Genomic DNA, 27,941 nt, shown 5'->3' on the forward strand with positions numbered 1-27,941 from the left:
AGGTCATAGCTCCTATACATTTTAAGTCCAATTCCGAAAATCATCTAAACGCACATATTTCATTAATTAATAAATCTATTGTAGTAAAATTCGACTTGAATTTTTTTTGGCATATAAATCATTATATAAGGACCATTTCTGAAAATTACTCAAATGCACATTAACAATCAAAGTTATCGGGATAAAATTCGACATAAATGTGTATTTTGTATATATAAATCATTCTACGGATTTTTTCTTCCGGATCGGTCCATAGGTTGTCTTAGCTCCCATATAAGGTATACTTCTGAAAATCACTTAATACCACTTAATTCGTAATTAAATGATTATATCCGGATAAAATTCAAAATGAGTATGTTCTGTGTACAGATAAACCATTATATTAAAATGTTTTCAAACTGGCCTATTAATATACATTTTTCTCGACCTAATTAAAATTAGTTTGACATATGCATAAATGTTAGTACCCTCAATAAGGAAACAAAAATTTTGCCAAGTTATCTAAAAATTAGATAGTTAAATGGGTTTCAATAAAAAGTAGCTTGCTGGTGGAGGGTATTTAAGATTCGGCATAGCCGAATATAGCACTCTAACTTGTTTATTTTAGTTTTGCACCGTTGTCCAGGTTTGGAGATGTTTTTTGAAAGTATTTTATATAGGAAACGTACCATTTATTAACTGATTAGAAACTCATGTTTATTCATGAGTAAAACACAACTTTGTTTTTAAAAATCCGTTAGCAATTGACGACGTTATTGATCTTTTTCTTAATACAAAATTTTTCCAAAACTGATTTTCCGAAAGATGCTTATTCTTATTCTACTCGGATCCTCCTTTCAAAAAAATAGTATCACTTCCCAGGTATTTATTTTTGTCGCATAGTGTAATTCATATAAACGAATGTTCACAGCACGCAGAGTTTATTTTTAATTTTATAAACTGGTGTTTCGATAACCAGCAAACCGTGAATAACCCTATAAACATAGAAAAGTTATACATAGAACTGAAACTGAGTATGACAAAACCTAAGTCTACTGTCAAAAACCTAAGTTGTGAGAATGTAGTAGAAAAATATATAACCCAACAACCACTAACTCTATCGTTTAAAAAGTTTTTATATTTTTGTTTGATATTATATTTCGATATTTTATGAAATAATGGTTTGAATTAGCCATTTTTATTTAATATCAGTTGACCAATGTAAGAAAGATCTTCATTAAATATTATTCTTAATTTTAAATAAACTCTTTGTGTTTGCTGGGTTGAGCCAATATTGATACTTGAAAATAATATTAAAAAATAAAAACAATTGAAAAATTAGTTTTTTTCTGAAAATGTTTTCAATAATTTTATGGCAAAAACATAACATTTAGCAATGTTTATTGCAACAGCAGGGGCAATTTTGCCAAAGGAATTGTGCTAATGCTTAAATTAACGCTTGATATAAACGATTATTGTTAATGTCTTAAAGTTAGTAACACCTGCGTCGATGTAATGATGTAATCCGTCCATAAATTATCCTATTGATTTTTTTTTGTAAGCGGTACATGCTATACAAGAATAGGCTCTTTATAAAATTCGACTCAACAAATTTTATATATACGAAAATTTTACTATATATTGTTATATTGAGCAGTACATTCATCAATTAAGCAAACATCAATCTCTTGAATATAACTTCTACTTAAAAACTATTAGAAAACTTATTGCAACTTTCTCGCAATGTGGTAGGGTATGATGTAGTCGGATACACTTTGTACTTTCACATTTTTGTTATTTTATGTAAACAAAAATAAAAATACTCATACAAATGTATTAAATTCACACAGAACCTGTACATGTGAGAGAGTAATATTTCTTACTATCAGTAACAGTTCTATTTATTTTTCTATGCCTATAAATTTCATTAATGCTTTTAGGTGCAAATATAAGCTGTTGTAAACAAATGTAACCAAAATTTTGCGTTTTTTTTTTTTGATTTTTTAGTTTTTTGAATAGTCCATGTGAGCGCATTAATCAAATTAAATTTAAGTAACGGTATTTAATAGGTGTAGTAATTTCTCGCAATTTAAGGTATATCTTGTTTATGTCAGAGATCTAAGGACAAACTTTACAAGTTTGCCAAAAATAGGCGTAAATTTTAAAAAATGTGAAATTTGCAAATACAAACTTTTTATGAACATTTTAAAATTTTTGCAAAATTTAAATTTCTTTTTCTTTGTATTTTTTACTAAAGACGCGATCCAAAAATTTTGTAATTTTTTGCAGTAAATTATATTGATGGATTAAATAGATATTGCGAAATATCTATATACAGTGATGCCAGGAGGTTTTTTTCAGAAATCCCTACGCTTGTGAGAAAAAATCCCTTTTTTCCCTACACGCACTTTTTATTTTCCCTACATTTTTCCCTACACTACTTTTTTCCAAGTTTATCTTAAAAAAATACAAAAATAACATAAAAAACTAAAATATTAGCTCCGTTTTATAATATACATATATACATATATATGTATTTTTTTAATTTTAGGAATAAAATTTCTAGAATTTAAGTTTTAAATTTTTTTTCTTTCAATTTTACATCATACAAATCTTCCAACCCTCACTCTTCAGTTAAGATTAAAAAACCAAGACAATTGAAAGATTTATGGCAGTATCACGATTCGATGTTAAAAATTTATTTTATGTGCCCCCAACAAAATAATTTTCATAAAATAATTATTTTAAATAAGGTTTACTTTTGCGTTTACTTTTTGCGGTTTACTTTTATAAATTTTCAGAACATTAAATCTATATGAAAGATTTTAGTATGTCGCATGTTTTGTAGACCTCAGTTCAAGAAACCCGAATTTTGGATTATGCCAGTCTTGTAGAGATATGTAGGTACATATATTGTAGAAATTACAAGCGGAATTTTTACTAACGATACACTTAAAACTGATTTCATTTTTAATTTTAAAGTTTAATACATGAAAGGGTATATTTTTAGTTGTTAAAAACTATGAAATTGAAAAATCCCTACAATTTGACAATAATAAGAAATCTTTCCCTTTTTCCCTACACGTGAAAATTTTGAAAAAAATCCCTACAAAAAGGGAAAAATCCCTACACTTGGCATCACTGTCTATATATCACCGTTTATCTGAAAAAACATTTTGTTTTCGGACTATAGCGCAATATGAATTGCGGAAATATTAGTGTCAAATAAAAGCTTTATTTTTGCATTATGCCAAAATCCGGTGCGCATTAAAATATATTAATGATATACAATTTTATGACCTAAATACGGATTTCATAAGCTCAAAAATAAATTCACATATATAACAACATTTTTGTTAATTTGAACACATATCACTATGAATTTATACATAATAATAACACATAATTAAAATTATGTTTTCAAATCCGTCGAAAAAAAAAATTTCAAAAAATATTAAAGATTGTACTTGATTTCATATAAAAATATACGAGAAAGCTATTTCAAATGATTATATCTTGCAAACTGACTGAGATATTAACTTAGTTTTTATTTTTTCGAAATTTTTTTATTTGAAAAATTTCGGGTTTTGAATTAAATTGCAAAAAAATTAAATAATTTTTTTAAATATCAGCGTCTTTTCTGAAATATGAAATTTGCGATAACTATTTTAACATGCGCTAATCGGTTTTTTAAAACATTGGTTTTCGGTTAACCGAGTTATCCGGCTTTTAAGTCTCGGTTAACCGATTTCAAAAAAATCTAATTTTTAGTACAAAATTGTATGTTTCCTTTGATTTTTTATTGTGATTTTTAAAAATTTTGGATAGATAATTCTAAACATTTTTTTCCGTTTGTGAATATGAAAACAGATCTAAGATTGTTAAACAAATGTTAGGAAATGTTAAACATTTATATGTATATAATGGAGATTTACAATTTCAGACAATTGGGAAATTAGTAAAAAGTTGACATTTACACAAATAAAAAACTAACTATGTATTTAAACAAATTCCAACGATTATATGAAGAAATTTGTTATTTATTAAGACGAATAAATAACTATGATGATAAAATGCAGGATGCACTTACTTGTTTACTGCGTGAGTATAATAAAAATCGAGAAGTTTCTCAAACGTTCTCAAAACGGACTTTATTTATCGAAACATAAGGATTGATGTTCCTGTCCGAGAATTTATGTTGCTGGGGTTTTTCACAAACTGTAATGGCGCTTAGGTTGATTGACAGGAAGTCAGAAAGAAACGTGACAATATTCCTAAGCGTCATTCACAGTAATTTGAACAACCACAGGTGAAGCGAGCGGAGGGAGGTCACAATTAAAGCAGGGGCTCAATGTCTATGTCGTGACAGTCCACAGTGGGGCAGAATGGAAATTTTTTGGAAATAAATCTGGCATTTCTAAACGGCTAATCCGATCGGGATAAAATTTGGCGTGAGCGTAGCCAAGGATTATTTGAGTTTAAGTTTTGAAGATGAACCCCGCAGATGCCCCAGGGACGGAGCTGTGGCGGCTCAAAGTAGGGTACCTACGACATGTAAAATTTTTAAACTCGTGCCATTTTTTTTTTAAATTTAAAAATTTAGTGATACAAAATTTACCATACCTTGGTCCGCCTTTTTTTGAATACCGGGCGTAATTTTGGACCAAATGGACTCAATTTTTTCCAATAATATACAAAAAATTTCAGATCAATATCATTTGCAGATCAAAAATATACGTTTTTTAATTTAAAAATTCAAAAAATTTTAGATTTTTGCCGTTTTTTTGCCCAAAATGTGTCTTAACTCTTTTATTAATAAAATAAAATTTTCTTTAAGAACATATAACAATTTTATAGTTTTCTAAAAGGTATCTTTACGCAGAACGCTTTGGCGTAAAAAACTTGTCCTATTTTTTGAAAATGTTGCCACTGCGTCCTTCCGAATATGACCTATTTTTTATCAAAACTTCAACTTTGGGCGACATGTTCTAAAATCCCAAAGCTGGGATCAGAAAACTGAAAGCAGTTTTGGAAACCTCAATATGTTTTCTATTTACTCCAAAAGTATTTTCCCAGCCTTGAAAGAAATGTGGACCCTATGGGCAAAAATGTAAAAAATCCCATTTTTGGGATTTTCATTCCTATTTTTGGGAATTGCGGGATGCTCTTTGACCTTTTCATTTTTTTTTGCATTTTCTTATTTGAAATGACAAATTTAACAAGCGTTGAAAATTTCATTGAGTTTTGTTCATAAATAAAGATTTTGTCTTATATTACATATTTGTTAAATTTCTAAAACTATGATTTATATCAAAATTTTAATAGGGTCGCAGATAGCTACAACTATTTAGTCCATATTTATCTCTTAATATCATTTTTTAGTTAGATATGGAAATTCTCGACCCTTTACAAAAAATTTCAAGCCAATATCTCAATTACATTCAAAAATATGTTCATTTAAACCTGTGTCCTTTAATTTCATCTTTTTCATATTTTAGTATTAAGTATGACAGAACATACATTTGGTGTTGAATAAAATATTTGGACAATTTTTAAAAATTATTTAGTTAATTATTTTATTAAAGACTATAACATTGTATATACAATAAAAAAATATAATTTTATTATGAGCCACGCACAACAACACCTAAATCACCCCACACAAACCACCTTTCCCGCCCACTGAAATATAAAACACAATTTAATACAATATCATCAGTTAGTATAATAGCTTTTTTTATTTGAACTGTTTATCTTAAACATAATACAATTAATTCTTACAACCTACTTATATAGTTAATTCCTAACACTACTTATTTTCTATAAAATAATCTGTCATGTCGGTATACATATCCAGAAGGTAATATAAGTCCTTTAAATCTTTCTTGTTTTGAGATGATAGAGTTTCATAACAAATCCATCTTTTTCGCATAGTTGAAAGAACAGGATCAGAAGATAGAAGTAAACTATTAAAAATATCTTCATTCTGTGATTGCCTGGAGCATTTTCTTGAGCTGAAAAGTTGAACATGCTTAAAATCTCGATTCCTCGCTTCCTGGGCTTCTTCTGTTAACTCTCCAAGTGGAAGAATATTCGATTCAATTATTATTTGACCATGACACAATACTTTGTGTACTGTTGGTGTTAGTTCCCTCCATGGATACAGAGATACAAGTAATTTAGAAATTTCAGATGTATATTCCCCAAATCGATTTCCATTAATTTTATGTTTACTATTCAGTGCCATTAAAATAGTGTTAACTCTTCGAAGCAACTCCTTGTCTATTCCAGTTATTTTTGAAGTAATTTCAAAATCACGAAAAAACCTTCTCGCCGTATTACCGTCATTTGTACTACCGCAACTTGGAAGTGGTTTGTCGATGTTTAATCCCATCTGAACTTTAAATTCTTCTTGGATTCTGCTTTTTCCGCAGCTCTCAGTTCTTTCAATTCTTCATTATTTTTTGTTGATTTAGTAAGATTCTCTGGCACACTTCTATATTTGAGGTCGTATGCTATGTGTAAAAAGTAATCCAAAAATCGTATTCTGGCATGAAGTGGTGAAATTCCGAAAGACAGGACTTCTTCATTAATACTTCTGCTTTTGTTTATATTTGAGAATTGCGACTTTTTCTCATTACATATTGAGCATCTCCAGAAGGAAGAAGTTTCTGTTATGGCATTGCTGACCTTTCCATCAATCATTGTTAAGCTTAGCTGATATGATACGTTAATAGAGAATTCCTTTATTTTTATGCAAATGGGCTCCAGTGCATTTATTTCATCTTTTAAATATTCCACTAAATCTTTTGTTGTTTTCTTTGACTCCTTTATATATTCAAATCCAATGGGTCTACAAAAATTTTTTGAACCCGGAGTTGTATTGATCCATATATCTTCAAATGAATTTCCGATGCTTGACGATGATGGATTAAGGGAATATGAACGAATTCGTAATGGCACTAATGATGACATAAATAGACTTTTGTAGTCTGCTAATGTCCGACTTCCACAAGCTTGTTTGTATTCTGGAAGTGCTGATGAACCGTCACATCCCCCCTTACACATTAAGACAACATCACAGTTATGAATTTTCCTTAGTTGGTCTTCTGAAAAGTCTGACACAATTTTTGATGCTGTGTTTTCGAGCAAAGATGATATATCAATAAAAGCTTCCACATCATTAACAGCAATAGGTGATGGTAGGATAGTTTGTTTTTTTTCCTGGATCGCCTTGTATGATGGTAATATATTGTGTCCTTTTCCATGCAGAGCTTTCCTTAATATTTGGTACTTATTTCGACTGAGACCCAGTTCCAACATAAGCGCTATTGCTTCCTCTTCAGTAAAATTTGATTGTGATGTTGGAGTTGGTATACTTTCCACAATTCGCTTAAGTCGTTTTGGTGATGCATTAGTAAGAATAGTTACAATATGTACGGCATCCATATGTTGGTTTTTCTTTTTCAGCATTTCGTTAAATGTATCAGCAATTTCTTCATTTGAGATTGAAAAAAGTTTTTGTGTGACCTTCTTTTTTTTTTGACCTTCGTATGACTTGCAAGGCGCTCCTGTTGATGTGTTGAAAGTTGAGATTTCCGTAGTAGTTTCCATACAACTACAAAATTTTAATCGAAATTTCTTTTGATTTCCATCCACAGACTTACTTTTTACATCAAAAGGTTTTCAATTTTTGATATGCCTGTTTTGTCTACTTTTCTACTATATGTAGTTTTTATATAATTTGAAATGTCTTCAATTCTTTCTGGCCCTTTTGAAGATACACTCCATAAAACGGAACACAACTCTTCGTACTTTAATGTAATCTTCATTGTAGATTTATTAAATATGGTACTTAAAATCTGAGAAGTTTACTTATATACCAATTCTTGTCATTTCCGATACAGGTATTCCAAAGTAAAAAATTACGAATTGTCTACCTATTAACATTTAGGACTATATTACTATAACCTGTAATTCAGTCATTGATATTTCTTATTAGTGAATGAATCGAAATTGTCATTACCTGTATATTTTTACCTACATGATCATAAACGAAACAGAACGAAATGATCTGTCGAAAAAATTTAGGTAAAAAATAGTTATAAATTTCGGAAATTTAAGCATAATAGGACCTTTCAATTATAAGGATAAGCAAACAAATAGAAAATAGGTAAATATAAGATTTAAACATGTTCTGTCATATTTAATACTAAAATATGAAATTAAAGGATACAGGTTTAAATGAACATATTTTTGAATGTAATTGAGATATTGGCTTCAAATTTTTTGTAAAGGGTCGAGAATTTCCATATCTAACTAAAAAATGATATTAAGAGATAAATATGGACTAAATTGGTGTAGCTATCTGCGACCCTATTAAAATTTTGATATAAATCATAGTTTTAGAAATTAAACAAATATGTAATATATGACAAAATCTTTATTTATGAACAAAACTCAATGAAATCTTCAACGCTTGTTAAATTTGTCATTTCAAATAAGAAAATGCAAAAAAAAAATTGAAAAGGTCAAAGGGCATCCCGCAATTCCCAAAAATAGGAATGAAAATCCCAAAAATGGGATTTTTTACATTTTTGCCCATAGGGTCCACATTTCTTTCAGGGCTGGGAAAATACTTTTGGAGTAAATAGAAAACATATTGAGGTTTCCAAAACTGCTTTCAGTTTTCTGATCCCAGCTTTGGGATTTTAGAACATGTCGTCCAAAGTTGAAGTTTTGATAAAAATAGGTCATATTCGGAAGGACGCAGTGGCAACATTTTCAAAAAATAGGACAAGCTTTTTACGCCAAAGCGTTCTGCGTAAAGATACCTTTTAGAAAACTATAAAATTGTTATATGTTCTTAAAGAAACTTTTATTTTATTAATAAAAGAGTTAAGACACATTTTGGGCAAAAAAACGGCAAAAATCTAAAATTTTTTGAATTTTTAAATTAAAAAACGTATATTTTTGATCTGTAAATGATATTGATCTGAAATTTTTTGTATATTATTGGAAATTTTGTTGTCTAACTAACAAGAAAAAATTGAGTCCATTTGGTCCAAAATTACGCCCGGTATTCAAAAAAAGGCGGACCAAGGTATGGTAAATTTTGTATCACTAAATTTTTAAATGCCTATAACTCGGATATTATAAGAGATAAGTAGTATGTCCAAGCATGTTTTTTCAAGATATCGTCGAGCGCTTTCAGAAAATATAAAAATCTTTGTATTTGGGTGAAAAAAAAAAAAAAAAAAAAAAAATGCACGAGTTTAAAAATTTTACATGTCGTAGGTACCCTACTTTGAGCCGCCACAGCGCCGTCCCTGGGGCATCTGCAGGGTTCATCTTCAAAACTTAAACTCGAATACTCCTTGGCTACGCTCACGCCAAATTTTATCCCGATCGGATCAGCCGTGTAGAAATGCCAGATTTATTTCCAAAAAATTTCAATTCTGCCCCACTGTGCAGTCGTCGTCTACTTCCGTTCCCCATGAATCGTCGCTGGATAGTCTTGGACATAAATTTTTTTAATTGATATATGTAGATGTATTATATATTCAAAGGTCAATTTATCCTCCTATGGCAATTTCCATATACCTAACGAATCAATAATATCTTCAGATCTGTTTGTTTTCTTATGATATATTAATGTACATATCTGTACTAAAAAGTGCAAATATATTATTAAGTAATTCATAATATTTCGCAAAATGACATTTTTCAACTAAATATTATAATATTTTAAAGATTTCCAAACATTTCGGTTAACCGGATTAACCTGTTTTTTTATAATCGGTTTACCGACAAACCGGTTTTCTAGAAATGGTAAATTTTCGGTTAATCGAAAAACCGGTTTTTCCAAAAGTCGGGTTTTTATAAACACTATTACGAATGTGCACTAATTTTATTTGAAAATAGCTTGACCTGTATTTTTAACGATTTTTCAAATTAATTAATAATTAACGTTTTCATATTTATCATGTGTAATTATTATCTCAATCAACCACTAAATGTGGTTTTTGTCAGATGAAAAAACTTTTCGAAAAAAAATCCTACCTAATTCTTAAAAAATTTTTATTTTCCTCATATATGTATATTCTTGGACCTTATGAAATTCTGAGTCGATCTAGCTATGTCCTTATTTGGTCATAGCACCCATATAAGATCTTCTTCCGAAAATCTCTTAAACACAAATTACTTATTACATTTATATTATTAAGAAAGTGAATCGACGTGTTTTAAATCGCTCTCACGAGAAAATAACATTGTGAACGTAAATTCTTAATTAAAATATATAAAAGATAAGTAACAGCGAATGGACGCTAATTAAATACATACTTATATATATTTTTAATATTAAAAATACATTGAAATCAAATAAATTGTCGTTTTTGTTAATGCAATTATTAACAATAGCAAATTGTAGCAAAACAAAAAGTATAAAAAACAAAAAAAAAAAAAAAAATAACAACAAAACCTTAAATAAAGTGTAGTGTTTGTGTTATTGTGCATGAGTTTCTCTAACTCTCCAATAAGTGAAAGGAGGCTCAGTAGCAATGGAAAAAATGCATACTTTGTTATAAGCTCTCCATACAACAACAACAAAAATTATGATCCAAAAAATCATAAAAATTATTTAAGTGTAAGAACAACAACAAATGAGAGATCTTCTCTTTCAAGTGCGCCAAAACAAAACAATTGTGTAGATAATAGCGCAAAAGAAAAAATAAATAAACAAACAACAGATTCAAAAACAACAACAAACGAGAGATCTCCTCTCTCAAGTGCGCCAAAACAAGAAAATTGCGTGGAAGACAACGCAAAAGAAAAAATAGAAAAACAAAGAACTGATACAATGGTTGATGAAAATAGTAATGCTAATGTGAACAATATCACAAATAGTATCAATAACAATATTAACACTATAAAAACCATTAATGATAAGGAAGATCACTCAAGCCCAATGTCAAAGAATACTGGTGCCATACCAAAAAACAAGCCAAATACATTGAGCTCGCATAAAACGGAAAAGATCCAAACGGGAATGGACCGTTATGTCACTTATACAAAACGTAAGTCCAGCCCTAGGACTTCAATTGGAACCAAATCCAAAACAGCCGAAAACAAATTCGGCAAGTCAAAATCGTTTTGCACTCCTTGACAACCAAGAAAGTGAAAAAGTACCATCCATGCCTCTAAAAGACCACAAGCCACCTCCCCTCTATTTGCGCGAACCTACCACAAATCTATTGGTTAATAAGTTGTCCCAACTTGTAGGCGAAGAAAATTTCCACGTAGTCTCCCTACGCAAAGGAAACATTCAGGAAACAAAAATACAGACTTATTCAGAAAAGTCTTTTAGAACAATGGTTGATAGTTTTGATTCTGAGAAAAGAAATTATTACACATATCAACTAAAAAGTGCAAAGGGTTTGGCAGTAGTTATCAAAGGTGTAGACAGTTCTGTACCAAATGATGACATTAAAAAGGCGCTAGAGACTGAAGGTTATGAAGTGAAGTCCATTCACAATATATTTAACAAGGACAAAATTCCTCAACCAATGTTTAGAGTTGAAATTACTTTTAACTCTTCACAATTGAAGAAAAAGGGTGATACTCATCCCATATATAGTTTAAGATATCTTCTTAATCGCAAAATAACTGTAGAGGAACCCATTAAACGCAGAGGTCCTCCTCAATTGCCAAGAGTTCGGTCACACCAGAACTTTCTGCAAATTACCATCTGTTTGTGTGAGATGCGGAGACATACATAAAAGCCAAGATTGTCCCCACCCAAAAACAGATAACAATAAAAGAAAATGCAGTAACTGTGGTCAAAATCACACTGCTAACTATTGCGGATGTCCAGTATATATACACATGCAACAATTAAATAAGGCCAGAAGACCTTTATATGCTCAATATAAAGCTTCTAACTTCCCAAGTCTTCCTAATACTTCTAGTGCTCAATATAGAAGTATCACAAATAAAAGCAATCAGAATAAATCGTATGCCCATACGACAAAAGAGGGTTCCGTTACCCAAATTAATGCAAAACAAACTTCTAGTGCCCAATATAGAAGTCTTACAAATAAAAATAATGAAAATCTGCAAACAAATAATGAAAATAATACCACGTTATTTTCATATGCACATGCATTAAAAGAGGGTGTACCCGCACCCGAAACAAATTCTCAAAGCTCTATTAAGAATCTTATTCAAACCATGAACAGTTTCATGGCAAATATGCAAAATATGTTTCAACAATTAATGCAGAATCAAAGCATGCTCATGCAGATCCTGCTAAATAAGAAATGAATTCCCTAAGAATTTGTTTTTGGAATGCTAACGGCCTTAGCCAACACAAGAATGAAGTTGAACAATTCCTGCTACTTCAGTAAATTGACGCTCTACTCGTCTCTGAAACACACTTTACCCTAAAGAATTGTTTCAGAATTAACGGATACTACACTTACGATACAAAACATCCAAGTGGCAGAGCCTGTGGTGGAACAGCCATATTAGTGAGAAAAAATATTAGACATTTCCCAATGCCAGAATACAAAAAGGACCATATCCAGGCCACCTCTATAAATATACCTGATAGCAGAGTTACAATATCTTCAATATATTGTCCTCCTAGGTATAATATTAATCGAGAGCAATTTCTCGATTACTTTAAAACTCTTGGACCAAGATTCATAGCAGCTGGTGATTATAATGCAAAACATACATTTTGGGGCTCTCGCCTCATTACTCCCAAAGGCAGACAATTGCTAGAAGCAATATCGCATAACAGACTAGATGCCATATCTAGTGGCCAACCTACCTATTGGCCTACAGACCTCAATAAGATTCCCGATCTAATTGACTTTGCTGTAATCAAAAACATAAAACGAGAATTTATTTCAGTGATCCCTTCACTGGACCTCTCGGCAGACCACTCGCCTATAGTTTTAACGTTATTAGAAACCCCAAATAAATTGGAAAATTATTGTTCTTGTTTCCCTAACAAGAAGACGAACTGTTTAAAGTATAAAATGTATGTCAGCTCACACTTGCCACAAAACATTTCATTGAAAAATGACCATGAAATACAATCCGCTGTCGATATATTTACGGATATCTTACAAGATGCTGTCAAAGTTTCTACACCCCCAGTCACCTTGGGATACTACAAAAATTCGAAATGTCCTAGGAACATTGAGTCTCTAATTAAAGAAAAGAGAACACTCAGGCGTCAATGGCAACAATCGCGATCTCCAAACATAAAGGTTAAACTTAATCAGTGCCAAAGAAGACTTCACATCGCCTTAAAAAATAATAAGGAATCTAATCTGAAAAATTATCTCAAAAACTTAGACCCTACTAAGAAAACAGAATATAGTCTCTGGAAAGCTGTTAAACATATGCAATGCCCTATTGCATATGAGTCGCCCATACACCTCCAGAATGGTCAATGGGCAAAAAATACGTCAGAAAAAATTGAAGCATTCGCCAATCACTTGGAGAATGTGTTTACTGAAAATGATACAGATTCTTCTATTAGTGCTAACATTATAAATAATGTGGTTCCACGCCCAATAAAATTCCGGTTCTCTACCGTGAAGACGACAATCAAAGGTCTAAAGGCAGGAAAATCACCTGGTATATTTAAAATTACTACCACGATGATAAGTAACCTGCCCAATTCAGCACTGAGAATTATTTTGTTCATCTTTAACTCGATGCTACGTATTGGATATTTCCCTACCTCATGGAAAGTATCCGAAATTGTTATGATACCAAAACCGGGAAAAGATGTCACTCAAGTGACATCATACCGTCCCATTAGCCTGTTGTCTATATTCTCAAAACTTTTTGAAAAGTTATTGCTTGAAAGCCTTATACTACACCTTAACGATAATTGCATTATTCCTGACCATCAGTTTGGTTTCAGAAGAAAGCACAGCACTATCGAACAGGTACATCAAATAACTACTCTTATTCGGAAGGCCTTCGAGAGCAAGCAATATTGCTCAGCATTATTCATAGATATTTCTCAAGCTTTCGATAAAGTCTGGCACAATGGACTAATACACAAAATTATCACATTACTACCTGCGAATGTTCACAAACTGCTTAAAAATTATATATATGAAAGATCTTTTCAAATCAGATCTAAAGATGTGATCTCTTCACGTCGAAAAATATCTGCAGGAGTACCCCAGGGGAGCATTCTAGGTCCGTTCCTATATATTTTATATACTGCAGATATGCCAACGAGCGCACTGACTCACACATCTACATTTGCGGATGATACCGCTTTTGTAAGCATACATGATAACCCTTCAATAGCTTCTGAACAACTCCAGCTTCACATCGGCGAATAGGAAAAGTGGCTGGACAAATGGAAAATAAAGGTCAATGCAACAAAATGTACTCACGTTACATTTACTTTAAGGCGAGAAAATTGTCCTCCCGTACAGATAAACAATATAAAAATTCCTGAACAAAGCCATGTGAGATATCTTGGTATCCACCTTGATCGCCGCTTAACATGGACTCACCACATTGAAGCCAAGGTTACACAAATAAAATTAAAGTCAGCTCAAATGTACTGGCTAATTGGACCACGGTCAGCTCTAGACTTGGAATACAAATTGCTTTTGTACAAAACAGTTATAAAACCGATATGGCTATACGGCATTCAACTGTGGGGAACAGCCTCCTCATCTAATGTTGAAAAATTACAAAGAAAGCAGTCAGCACTGTTAAGGTCAATAACAGGTGCCCCGTGGTACATTCGCAATAGTAATATTCATAGGGATCTCAATGTCCCCATAATACGCGAGGAGATCAAATTCTCTTGTTTAACGTACTTGTCGAAACTAATGGATCACCCAAATCCCCTTGCCAGGGAGTTGCTGTCATTTGAGGGTCATAGACGACTGAGAAGAACGGAAACATTGGATTTTGCCAGATAATCAAATTATCGAGAACTTTGGTTGAAATTGCATTGGCAATAACAACGTTAGTTATAATTTAGGTTAAGATTTTAATACTTATTGTAAATTTCTACATAAGAAAGATTCAATAAAGAATAAAAAAATGAAAAAAAAAAACAAAATACCGATATAGATATAGAATTTGACTGAATATAGCTTTTATGTACAAATATGTTACTGTAAGAACTTTTTACGATCGGTCTATAATTGGTCATAGCTGGTACTAGAGTCTTCCCGAAAACCACATTAACCGTATTTATCTAGTTGCATTATCTTTAGTAAAATTTGTTTAGTATAAACTATTTATGCACAACAATATATTTTAATTTCCTTAAATATTGCACACACATCCATATATATATTTATATATATTTTAGGGCACTATAAAAATTTAAAGTTCAATAAATCTTGCAATTGTAACAGATTTAAGATCGTGGAGTTTTTCTATTAAAAATATGAGAAAACTTATTTTCACAAATATTTGATCAATTAATAGTAGCTGGTGGAGGGTATTTAAAATTCGGCTCAGCCGAATATCGTAATCTGACTTGTTTTATTTTCCTTTTTCATAGTGTATATGGGAAATTCTCTTTTTAATTTAGATTTTGAAGTTCAACAAAATTATGAAATTTTTTTAAAAGCACATCAACGATATATTGTGTAGACATTGTCTACCATCTTAGAAGTACAAGTATAAACTTCTCGTGAACAATTTTTAGCAAAAGCCGCCAAAAAATATTTTTTTATAAAACTAAGTACAAATTTTTTTATAGACTATTTAATATGATGAATTAATACGTTAATTTACAATCAATAACTAAAAAAAATATGCATTTATGTGTGGAAGATTAAAAATTATCAGGTTTTAATTTATTTATGCATATATTCGAATGCATTTTTTAAAATTGCATTAAATCCAAAATGGTTGTATTTTTTCAAACGGCATATAGATTTTGCAATAGACCTCATTAATAGCAACCTAAAAGAATATAATTTTATTAATTTTAATTAGCGGGAAGGGTGTGCTTAACAAGTTTTTCTTTTCTGCACACGAGAAACTTTGATGCAAATATTTTTGTGGTTAGCCAATAACTGCTTGTTTATAATTATCTTCTGCTTCCATTTCTGAATTTAAATGGGTAAATAAAAACCGTTAAAATGAAAATCTATATAAAGTTTTGAAATAAATTTCATACATATGACCGAACTTTTTTCAATGCATTTAATACAAAATCGTACTTTTTTCTAATGGCTTATCGATTTTGGTATAAGCATCATTGTCATCATTGTAAAGAGATATTTTGATGAAATGTCTATTGTAGTTAGCATATCCCTTCATCAATTTGTGTTGTGAAAGAAACCCCGCGTATTCAGTCCACGAAAGGCCTTGATAAATTTTTTTTTGATGCTAACCAATTCTTTCTATATAAAGATTGATTACTGTTAAAATTTAGAATTTAAAATTTGTTTATAATGCGGAAATTCGCTAAAGTAAAAAATGAAAAATTTGCTATTTTTTTGTATTCGCTCTAGAATCTTTGCATGCTAATATTTTATTGCGGCTTTATGATATCAACATGTAAAATTTAAAAGTATTTCGATCACGCGATATTTTGGGTATATTGAAGTTACGAAATTTGCAATGTCTACTTTTCCTCATTTATACATTTTGTATAACCAAAAAACTGCAAATTTTGTAAAATTTTATAAATTTGGTTTCAAAACATTGCGACCACGTAATTCTTTACTTATAAACGGTACAATTAAATATGGACTATAATCATTCAACAAATGTATACAGCTTACATTAGCAAAATTGACTTTCTAAGTTGTAAGCCGCCCCATAATATCAAAAAGTTAAAAAAAAAAACTACTTGATTTCAATCACATTTTTGAGAAATTTTAACTTTTAGTGTTTATTTCTCCAACATGGAACCACTCTCGACCACAAAATTTTATGGACGTATTCTTTCAAGTCTTGTGAATAAAAATTCGTCATCACTTAATTTTCAAAATATTAAACGAAAGAAATATTTAATGCATAAAGTTGATTTCTTAAAATCTAAAACAAAAACAAGAATTTCCCATATGTATGTTAAATATAAAGCTATAGTAGATATTAGATATATACTAACTGCAATAATTTATGAAAAATTGCAATAAAAATAAGTCAAAATTAGAAAAAAAATTAACTATGTTTATCAACCTTGTAAATAAATAAGAAAATGTGCAATAGTGATGTTAATTTTGTCGCAAAATATTCGTTATTAGAATACTTTTAATAATAATTTAAAGTTGTTATATGTACAAGATTTTTAAGTTATGTATTTTCAAAATTCATAGAGAACTGGGATTGGTTGTCAACAAAAGAACTGGGATTGGTTTTCAACAAAATTACTCGAAAATGTTCAGAAGTTTTCACATGGGAATTAAATACGGTATTTTCTTATTTTAATAAGAAAACAGACCATTCATCTAACTTTAATAAATTTCTTTTTAAAATCTTTAAATTTCGTTTGTTTATATTTTAACAAAACAAATGCATAAAAATGGTCATAATCTTTTTCTGTAAAATACAGCTATAGTCATATCTATTTAGACATACTGAAAATTTAAGTATGCTTCGAATTAAAGGCAAATTTTGATACTTTATTTGTAATTTTGCAACAAAAAATCATTCCTATTCTATTCCTTAAAGTATAGATTATGCTAGTTAAAAACTTTTTTTAACAAAAGTAGTGGCTCCTGGTAAAAATCCTAAAAGAAGTCAACAACCTCAGTTTTCAAAATTATTTTCTTTTCAAAAGTATTTATACATTTCAAGAAATCGTTAAAAACTCTTCAATATTAACCGTAATCATAAATTCTTGTAATAGTTCTGCACCTTATTATTTCCTAAACACAAATACTTATACAAAAACCCTCTAAAAACTTAAGGAATAAAAAAATAATGGAAATTCCTGTCGAGGCACAAGTTGAGGTTATGATAAATATTTAATAGGGTATGTGGTCATTATAATAAGGGAAATTGAATTGAATATAATACAAAATAGTTTATTAAAAATTATTAAATCATACGGAAACTCATAAAATAGGGCCAAAATTAGTCAAAAATATATAACTTTTAAAATGGATAATCACTTAATTCTTAAAAATATCGCACAGTGGGGCAGAATGGAAATTTTTTGGAAATATATTCGAGTTTAAGTTTTGAAGATGAACCCTGCAGATGCCCCAGGGACGGCGCTGTGGCGGCTCAAAGTAGGGTACCTACGACATGTAAAATTTTTAAACTCGTGAAATTTTTAAACATGCTTGGACATACTACTTATCTCTTATAATATCCGAGTTATAGGCATTTAAAAATTTAGTGATACAAAATTTACCATACCTTGGTCCGCCTTTTTTTGAATACCGGGCGTAATTTTGGACCAAATGGACTCAATTTTTCTTGTTAGTTAGACAACAACATTTTCAATAATATACAAAAAATTTCAGATCAATATCATTTACTGATCCAAAAATATACGTTTTTTAATTTAAAAATTCAAAAAATTTTAGATTTTTGGCGTTTTTTTGCCAAAAATGTGTCTTAACTCTTTTATTAATAAAATAAAATTTTCTTTAAGAACATATAACAATTTTATAGTTTTCTAAAAGGTATCTTTACGCAGAACGCTTTGGCGTAAAAAGCTTGTCCTATTTTTTGAAAATGTTGCCACTGCGTCCTTCCGAATGTGACCTATTTTTTATCAAAACTTCAACTTTGGGCGACATGTTCTAAAATCCCAAAGCTGGGATCAGAAAACTGAAAGCACTTTTGGAAACCTCAATATATTTTCTATTTACTCCAAAAGTATTTTCCCAGCCCTGAAAGAAATGTGGACCCTATGGGCAAAAAAGTAAAAAATCCCATTTTTGGGATTTTCATTCCTATTTGTGGGAATTGCGGGATGCCCTTTGACCTTTTCAATTTTTTTTTCTTATTTTTGCATTTTCTTATTTTAAATGACAAATTTAACAAGCGTTGAAAATTTCATTGAGTTTTGTTCATAAATAAAGATTTTGTCGTATATTACATATTTGTTAAATTTCTAAAACTATGATTTATATCAAAATTTTAATAGGGTCGCAGATAGCTACAACAATTTAGTCCATATTTATCCCTTAATATCATTTTTTAGTTAGATATGGAAATTCTCGACCCTTTACAAAAAATTTCAAGCCAATATCTCAATTACATTCAAAAATATGTTCATTTAAACCTGTGTCCTTTAATTTCTTCTTTTTCATATTTTAGTATTAAGTATGACAGAACATATTTAAATCTTATATTTACCTATTTTCTATTTGTTTGCTTATCCTTACAATTGAAAGGTCCTATTATGCTTAAATTTTCAAAAATTCATAACTATTTTTTACCTAAATTTTTTCGACAGATCATTTCGTTCTGTTTCGTTTATGATCATGTAGGTAAAAATATACAGGTAATGATAATTTCGATTCATTCACTAATAAGAAATATCAATGACTGAATTACAGGTTATAGTAATATAGTCCTAAATGTTAATAAGTAGACAATTTGTAATTTTTTACTTTGAAATATCTGTATCGGAAATGACAAGAATTGGTATATAAGTAAACTTCTTAGATTTTAAGTACCATATTTAATAAATCTACAATGAAGATTACATTAAACGAAGAGTTGTGTTCCGTTTTATGGAGTGTATCTTCAAAAGGGCCAGAAAGAATTGAAGACATTTCAAATTATATAAAAACTACATATAGTAGAAAAGTAGACAAAACAGGCATATCAAAAATTGAAAACTTTTTAAAACTTTTTGATGTAAAAAGTAAGTCTGTGGATGGAAATCAAAAGAAATTTCTATTAAAATTTTGTAGTTGGATGGAAACTACTACGGAAATCTCAACTTTCAACACATCAACAGGAGCGCCTTGCAAGTCATATGAAGACTTATGTTCAAGGTCAAAAAAAAAAGAGGGTCACACAAAAACTTTTTTCAATCTCAAATGAGGAAATTGCTGATACATTTAACGAAATGCTGAAAAAGGAAAATCAACCTATGGATGTCGTACATATTGCAACTATTCTTCCTAATGCATCACCAAAACGCCTTAAGCGAATTGTGGAAAGTATACCAACTCTAACATCACAATCAAATTTTACTGAAGAGGAACCAATAGCGCTTATGTTGGAACTGGGTCTCAGTCGAAATAAGTACCAAATATTAAGGAAAGCTCTGCATGAAAAAGGACACAATATATTACCATCATAGAAGGCGATCTAGGAAAAAAAACAAACTATCCTACCATCACCTATTGCTGTTAATGATGTGGAAGCTTGTATTGATATATCATCTTTGCTCGAAAACACAGGATCAAGAATTGTGTCATACTTTTCAGAAGACCAACTAAGGAAAATTCATAACTGTGATGTTGTCTTAATATGTAAGTGGGGATGTGACGGTTTATCAGCACTTCCAGAATACAAACAAGCTTGTGGAAGTCGGACATTAGCAGACTACAAAAGTGTATTTATGTCATCATTAGTTCCATTACGAATTCGTTCATATTCCCTTAATCCATCATCGTCAAGCATCGGAAATTCATTTGAAGATATATATATCAATACAACTCCGGGTTCAAAAAATTTTTGTAGACCCATTGGATTTGAACATATAAAGGAGTCAAAGAAAACAACAAAAGATTTAGTGGAATATTTAAAAGATGAAATAAATGCACTGGAGCCCATTTGCATAAAAATAAAGGAATTCTCTATTAACGTATCATATCAGCTAAGCTTAACAATGATTGATGGAAAGGTCAGCAATGCCATAACAGAAACTTCTTCCTTCTGGAGATGCTCAATATGTAATGAGAAAAAGTCGCAATTCTCAAATATAAACAAAAGCAGAAGTATTAATGAAGAAGACCTGTCTTTCGGAATTTCACCACTTCATGCCAGAATACGATTTTTGGATTACTTTTTACACATAGCATACGACCTCAAATATGGAAGTGTGCCAGAGAATCTTACTAAATCAACAAAAAATAATGAAGAATTGAAAGAACTGAGAGCTGCGGAAAAAAGCAGAATCCAAGAAGAATTTAAAGTTCAGATGGGATTAAACATCGACAAACCACTTTCAAGTTGCGGTAGTACAAATGACGGTAATACGGCGAGAAGTTTTTTTCGTGATTTTGAAACTTCAAAAATAACAAGGAGTTGCTTCGAAGAGTTAACACTATTTTAATGGCACTGAATAGTAAACATAAAATTAATGGAAATCGATTTGGGGAATATACATCTGAAATTTCTAAATTACTTGTATCTCTGTATCCATGGAGGGAACTAACACCAACAGTACACAAAGTATTGTTTCATGGTCAAATAATAATTGAATCGAATATTCTTCCACTTGGAGAGTTAACAGAAGAAGCCCAGGAAGCGAGGAATCGAGATTTTAAGCATGTTCAACTATTCAGCTCAAGAAAATGCTCCAGGCAATCACAGAATGAAGATATTTTTAATAGTTTACTTCTATCTTCTGATCCTGTTCTTTCAACTATGCGAAAAAGATGGATTTGTTATGAAACTCTATCATCTCAAAACAAGGAAGATTTAAAGGACTTATATTACCTTCTGGATATGTATACCGATATGACAGATTATTTTATAGAAAATAAGTAGTGTTAGGAATTAACTATATAAGTAGGTTGTAAGAATTAATTGTATTATGTTTAAGATAAACAGTTCAAATAAAAAAAGCTATTATACTAACTGATGATATTGTATTAAATTGTGTTTTATATTTCGGCGGGCGGGAAAGGTAATTTGTGTGGGGTGAATTAGGTGTTGTTGTGCGTGGCTCATAATAAAATTATAATTTTTTTTATTTTATATACAATATTATAATAAAATAATTAACTACGTAATTTTTAAAAATTGTCCAAATATTTTATTCAACACCAAATGTATGATCTGTCATACTTAATACTAAAATATGAAAAAGATGAAATTAAAGGACACAGGTTTAAATGAACATATTTTTGAATGTAATTGAGATATTGGCTTGAAATTTTTTGTAAAGGGTCGAGAATTTCCATATCTAACTAAAAAATGATATTAAGGGATAAATATGGACTAAATAGTTGTAGCTATCTGCGATCCTATTAAAATTTTGATATAAATCATAGTTTTAGAAATTAAACAAATATGTAATATATGACAAAATCTTTATTTATGAACAAAACTCAATGAAATTTTCAACGCTTGTTAAATTTGTCATTTAAAATAAGAAAATGCAAAAAAAAAATTGAAAAGGTCAAAGGGCATCCCGCAATTCCCAAAAATAGGAATGAAAATCCCAAAAATGGGATTTTTTACTTTTTTGCCCATAGGGTCCACATTTCTTTCAGGGCTGGGAAAATACTTTTGGAGTAAATAGAAAACATATTGAGGTTCCCAAAAGTGCTTTCAGTTTTCTGATCCCAGCTTTGGGATTTTAGAACATGTCGCCCAAAGTTGAAGTTTTGATAAAAAATAGGTCACATTCGGAAGGACGCAGTGGCAACATTTTCAAAAAATGGGACAAGTTTTTTACGCCAAAGCGTTCTGCGTAAAGATACCTTTTAGAAAACTATAAAATTGTTATATGTTCTTAAAGAAAATTTTATTTTATTAATAAAAGAGTTAAGACACATTTTTGGCAAAAAAACGCCAAAAATCTAAAATTTTTTGAATTTTTAAATTAAAAAACGTATATTTTTGGATCAGTAAATGATATTGATCTGAAATTTTTTGTATATTATTGGAAATTTTGTTGTCTAACTAACAAGAAAAAATTGAGTCCATTTGGTTCAAAATTACGCCCGGTATTCAAAAAAAAGGCGGACCAAGGTATGGTAAATTTTGTATCACTAAATTTTTAAATGCCTATAACTCGGATATTATAAGAGATAAGTAGTATGTCCAAGCATGTTTTTTCAAGATCTGGCACGAGTTTAGAAATTTTACATGTCGTAGGTACCCTACTTTGAGCCGCCACAGCGCCGTCCCTGGGGCATCTGCAGGGTTCATCTTCAAAACATAAACTCGAATACTCCTTGGCTACGCTCACGCCAAATTTTATCCCGATCGGATCAGCCGTTTAGAAATGCCAGATTTATTTCCAAAAAATTTCCATTCTGCCCCACTGTGTATCGCTAAAAACTTAGTCCCAAGACCATTTTAAGTTGCTTCAAAGATAGAAACACCACTAAAAATATGGTTTAGATAAAACAATTTAAACCTAATCTCTAAATCCTTTGTAGTCGACACATTTCAAAACAATACTGAGACACAGTCGAATCAATTAAGACGTTGTACTTCTTTGTGCCTAGATCTTAAGGATGTTTTCTAGCATGGTGGTAACTTAAAGTGGTCTTGGGATTAACTTTTTGGCGATATTGTTAAGAATTGAATAATCATCCATTTTTAATGTCACATATTTTTGACCAATTTTGACCCTATTTTTAAACTGTGGACTATTCTTTATCATATTCAATTCAATTTTCCCCAATATAATGCCCACATACCTAATTAAAATTTAATAATAACCTTAACTTGTGCCTCGACAGGAATTTCCATTACTTGTTCTATTCCTTAAGTTTTTAAAGGGTTTTTTGTATAAATATTTGTGTTTAGGAAATAATAGGAAATATTTGTGTTTAGGAAATAATAATAATTTAATAATAATATTAAAAGAATTTATGTTTACGGTTAATATTGAAGCGTTTTTAACGATTTATTGAAATGTATAAATACTTTTGAAAATAAAATAATTTTGAAAACTGAGATTGTTGACTTCTTTTATTTACCAGGAGCCACCACATTTTTAAAAAAAAAGGTTTTAACTCATAAACTATACACTTTAAGGAATATAATAGGAATGATTTTTTGTTGCAAAATTACAAATAAAATATCAACATTTGCCTTTAATTCGAAGCACACTTACATTTTCAGTATGTCTAAATAAATATGTATGTAAAAAAAATAACTCAAAAAATAGTTTTACTCTTTTCTTTATGTCATCTATTTTTATTTCCAAAATCTGGTCGCCTTACTTACAAACATGAAACAGATGCAAAAGTTTACATTGAGAGAGATGCTTCGTTAATATCTGAATTTACAAGAATCAACAAGCTTTACTTAAATCCTAGTAAAACAAGTTTAATACGTACATACGCAGCGAGCTCTCAAATGAGCTCTCTAGTTTTTCTTCTTTTATACGTACGTAACTTCTAAACTAAGAGATTGAGAGCTTGGAAATTTTTTGATTGAGTTACACATAGAGAAATCTCTGATGTTAACCATAAAAATAAGTTCTTGTTTGCTGAAAGTTATTTTTGCAAACGGGAATATTTGATATTTAATATTTATTTTAATTTTAAAACATCTCAAGAAAAATTATCATTAAATAATTAAAAAAATATTTTGAAGAATTTTTTCTGAGTGATTGTAAAAAATAATGGGAACTTGTAAAAAATGGGAAATAAAGATAAACTCCTAAACAAATGTAATACCCTACTGCTGTTAATTCGTAACATACAAGCCTGTAAATATTTTCAATTAATTGACGATTATATGAGCGCAAAAATTGTTGGATGATATTTTTATACACCTAACGATACATTATACATCATCATTATCATCATATATATTAATACGCGAAGCCAAAACGATTGGGAACATTTTCCGACTCTATTACTTGACTGATCTTGATTCTTTTTTTGTTTAATACAGATTAGCGAGCCTCACTGCAGAACCTATATATGATCAACATCGGTTCAGTATTTTCGAAAATATAAGCGTTTAAAGATTCTTCCAATACACAACCACACAAACATGTGCTTGAATTAAAAAAATAGAAAACAAAATACGAAAGCAAAACAACAACACTGCATTTTTTCATTGTAGAAAAAAGAGAAGAGAGTGTAAAAACATGTTACTTCTCTGTCATGAATGAAATAAACAAGATTGCGACACCGACAATTCCGTTATTTTAATGTATTATTTTACTCTTTTTTCGTGACGTCAACAGTGCTTGTTTTGCTATGTTTTAAATGTAAAATACTTACTTTTTACATGAAATTTAAAAACAAATAGTGAAAAAATAAAAATAAGTAAATTAAAAATTAAAATGTGGTGTGCAGTCAAAAATTGCAATAATATTAATAATAAAAAATCAAAATCATGTGCAATAAGTTTTTTAACTTTCCTTCAGATCCTAGCTTATTAAAGCAATGGATAAGTTTTTGTTGCCGCAATAAAAAAATTAACGTTAAAACGTCTAAAATCTGCATGGAGCATTTCAAAACCGAAGACTTTGAAAACAATTTACAATTCGAAATGGGTTAGTATGAAGCAAATGATTTCTGTAATAAATAGATTAGTCCCTATTATATTTAAATAAGTTTAGTATTTAAATAAGTTAAATATTCCTAATAACATAAAACGTAAAATACATTTTATTTTATGTAATGAACAAACTTAGTGTTGTGAAAGTTTTTGTTTGTATTAAATGCATACGCATACAACGACAACACTGAAAGGTCGTAAAGCCTATTGACTAACAGTGCTCTTGATCGAGATAAGAGGACGAGAGGAGCCATTGCAATCACTAGCGAACAGTCGGGTGGGGTGGGATTCTTGTCTCACTTACCTCGCTTGCCAATAGAAAAAAATTTGCTACACAAATATTATTATAGACTCCTATGGAACAACTATGGACTAAAATTGATCATAAAGCAAATAGATAACAACAGAACCCCGTATGTAGATCAATTGAACTGGAAATTAAAAAAAAAACACAACCAAACACAATTAAACATCAATAAGTCTCTCCTTGGTGGTATTTGGTAGAGACGTGCTTCAAAACCCTCCCTGCCTATGATCTCAGTAGCACTGAATATTACACTAAGATCCCGAATCCTATCACTAACACATCAACATCACATGTTACAGTAAGAAAACTTTAAACTCTTAGCAATTCATAATAATCATTTTATTTCCGTAAATTATTCCGTAAAAGAGTTCACAAACAACCCGAATAAATTCTTAATAATTACATTCCAAATGTTAAATTTCCTAACAGAATTTAAATAGTTAACGTTTTCTCTTATTTTAATTCCTATACCTAGCTGGTCTCTTAGGAAATTAGCTTAAACAGAACCGTTTCCGGGTAATATAATAAATATAATCTAAAGAAATGGTCTTAAACGATTTCCTTACTTCAAATATGAATATAAACACATAACTAAATGTGAACAAAAATTTCAAACTTTACATTTAAAATAAGGAAGATTAATTTTGAGACCGGATATAAATAAAATAATCAACTCACTAATAATAATTACCCTTACAAACAATTAGTATAAAATGTTTAAATACTTTTAAAGATATGCATGTAAAAATCATAATATCAAATTCAGTGATACCAAAGCAATAAACAAATTAAGAGAGAGCTATAGTCGCAAAATGTTTAAAAGATTTACGGCTGTATTTATAAAAACTTATTTTAGGTTTATTAAACAATTTTAGGCAAAATTCAGGAAAATCGTATTTATAAACGTGAAATAGCTTAAAACACCTTCAATAAACCATTGACAATTAGAAGAATTTTATTGTAGGCTCGACCCTTCTTTAAGCCAACAATAAGTTGATTTTTAACAATTTTTTTCTCAGATAAAGATTTTTCCAGTAATTTTAGGTTGATTGCGAAAAGTAATTATGGTTTCTTTTAAAATAAAATCTAAAAATTCTAATTTTAACGTTTACAAATTTGTAAATAAAATCCCAGAAAATTTTTAAACGATTATATTTTGAGGAAAAAACTCAAATCTAGGCATTAATGGATTAATGCATGAATATTTGACAATATTCCAATTGTCCAGCACTATTTTTAGGCAATTTGGAAATGTCCGTCTGTCAACCAAATGATGGACAAAATCATTTGATTTGGCTTTTTCAAAGTTTGTTGGTTAAATATAATGCCATAAAGTAATTAACCATGTAAATTATATTGATTAGTGTTATACTAATGTAAAATATATTCGCCGGCATTAAAATTAGTCAAATATCAAAGAAATTTATCAATATTTGCAAAAATTTATCAAAAATTACAAGGAAAATAAGTAAAAATAAGAAAATGTGTCATAGTGATGTATATTTTGTCGCAAAATATCCGTTATTCGGATACTTTTAATAATAATTAGAAATTATACGTTATATTTATACATCTGAACTAAATAGACATTTATTAAAGCCATATATATATTTATTTTTCTTAAAAGTTTGTTTTTATTGTCAAAAATCTATTATAAACAAAAATATGAAATTAAGAAAACCGAATCAACGAATATTTTATCCTAATTGTACGCAACACTAACACATAAAATGACAGCCATATTGTACAGTGCTGCCAACTTAAACATAAATCAGCACAATAGTTAATATACGTTTATTATTTGTTTATGAATATCACAATTTTATTAATGGTTTTTAAGGCTAAAGTGTGCTTTAACTATTGAGTGCATTAAAAGCAAAATAAGATTTTTTTATAAATACAAGCGTTAGTTAATATTATATTTAATATTTAACATTAGTCTGAGCGTTTTTGTTAATTTGAATGTTGCCTTGATAACATGTATTGATACGTATTGATAGCTTGTACATACGGACATACATAAGAAATATTAACTGCATTTTTTTTTCTGACTCACCAAGTTAACATTGTAGATATGTAACAGCGTTTGTAGAGGCCTCTGCAACTGCTTGTACGGGGGAAAAAAATATGTATGTAGGAATGTACAAAGCGTAAAACGCTTGTATTATTAAGGGTATTCGCGATCGTTGATAATTCTGTGATACTTAGGCTAAATTAAAATTAAGATTATTTGTAAAATATT

At 29.8% G+C, this 27,941-nt stretch overlaps 1 protein-coding gene across 1 annotated transcript in view; it reads left to right on the forward strand.

Moving 5' to 3' along the window:
- The window catches only part of LOC119616053 (unconventional myosin-VIIa-like), a gene marked incomplete at its 3' end in the record, with an annotated part of 359,052 nt that overhangs the window by 194,402 nt on the left and 136,709 nt on the right, over nt 1–27,941 (forward strand). The window lies entirely within an intron of this gene.

Source organism: Lucilia sericata, unplaced genomic scaffold, assembly GCF_015586225.1.
Source record: "Lucilia sericata isolate MDLA Ls3-8-SP2 unplaced genomic scaffold, ASM1558622v1 Contig000054F_arrow, whole genome shotgun sequence".
Lineage (NCBI taxonomy): Eukaryota > Metazoa > Arthropoda > Insecta > Diptera > Calliphoridae > Lucilia > Lucilia sericata.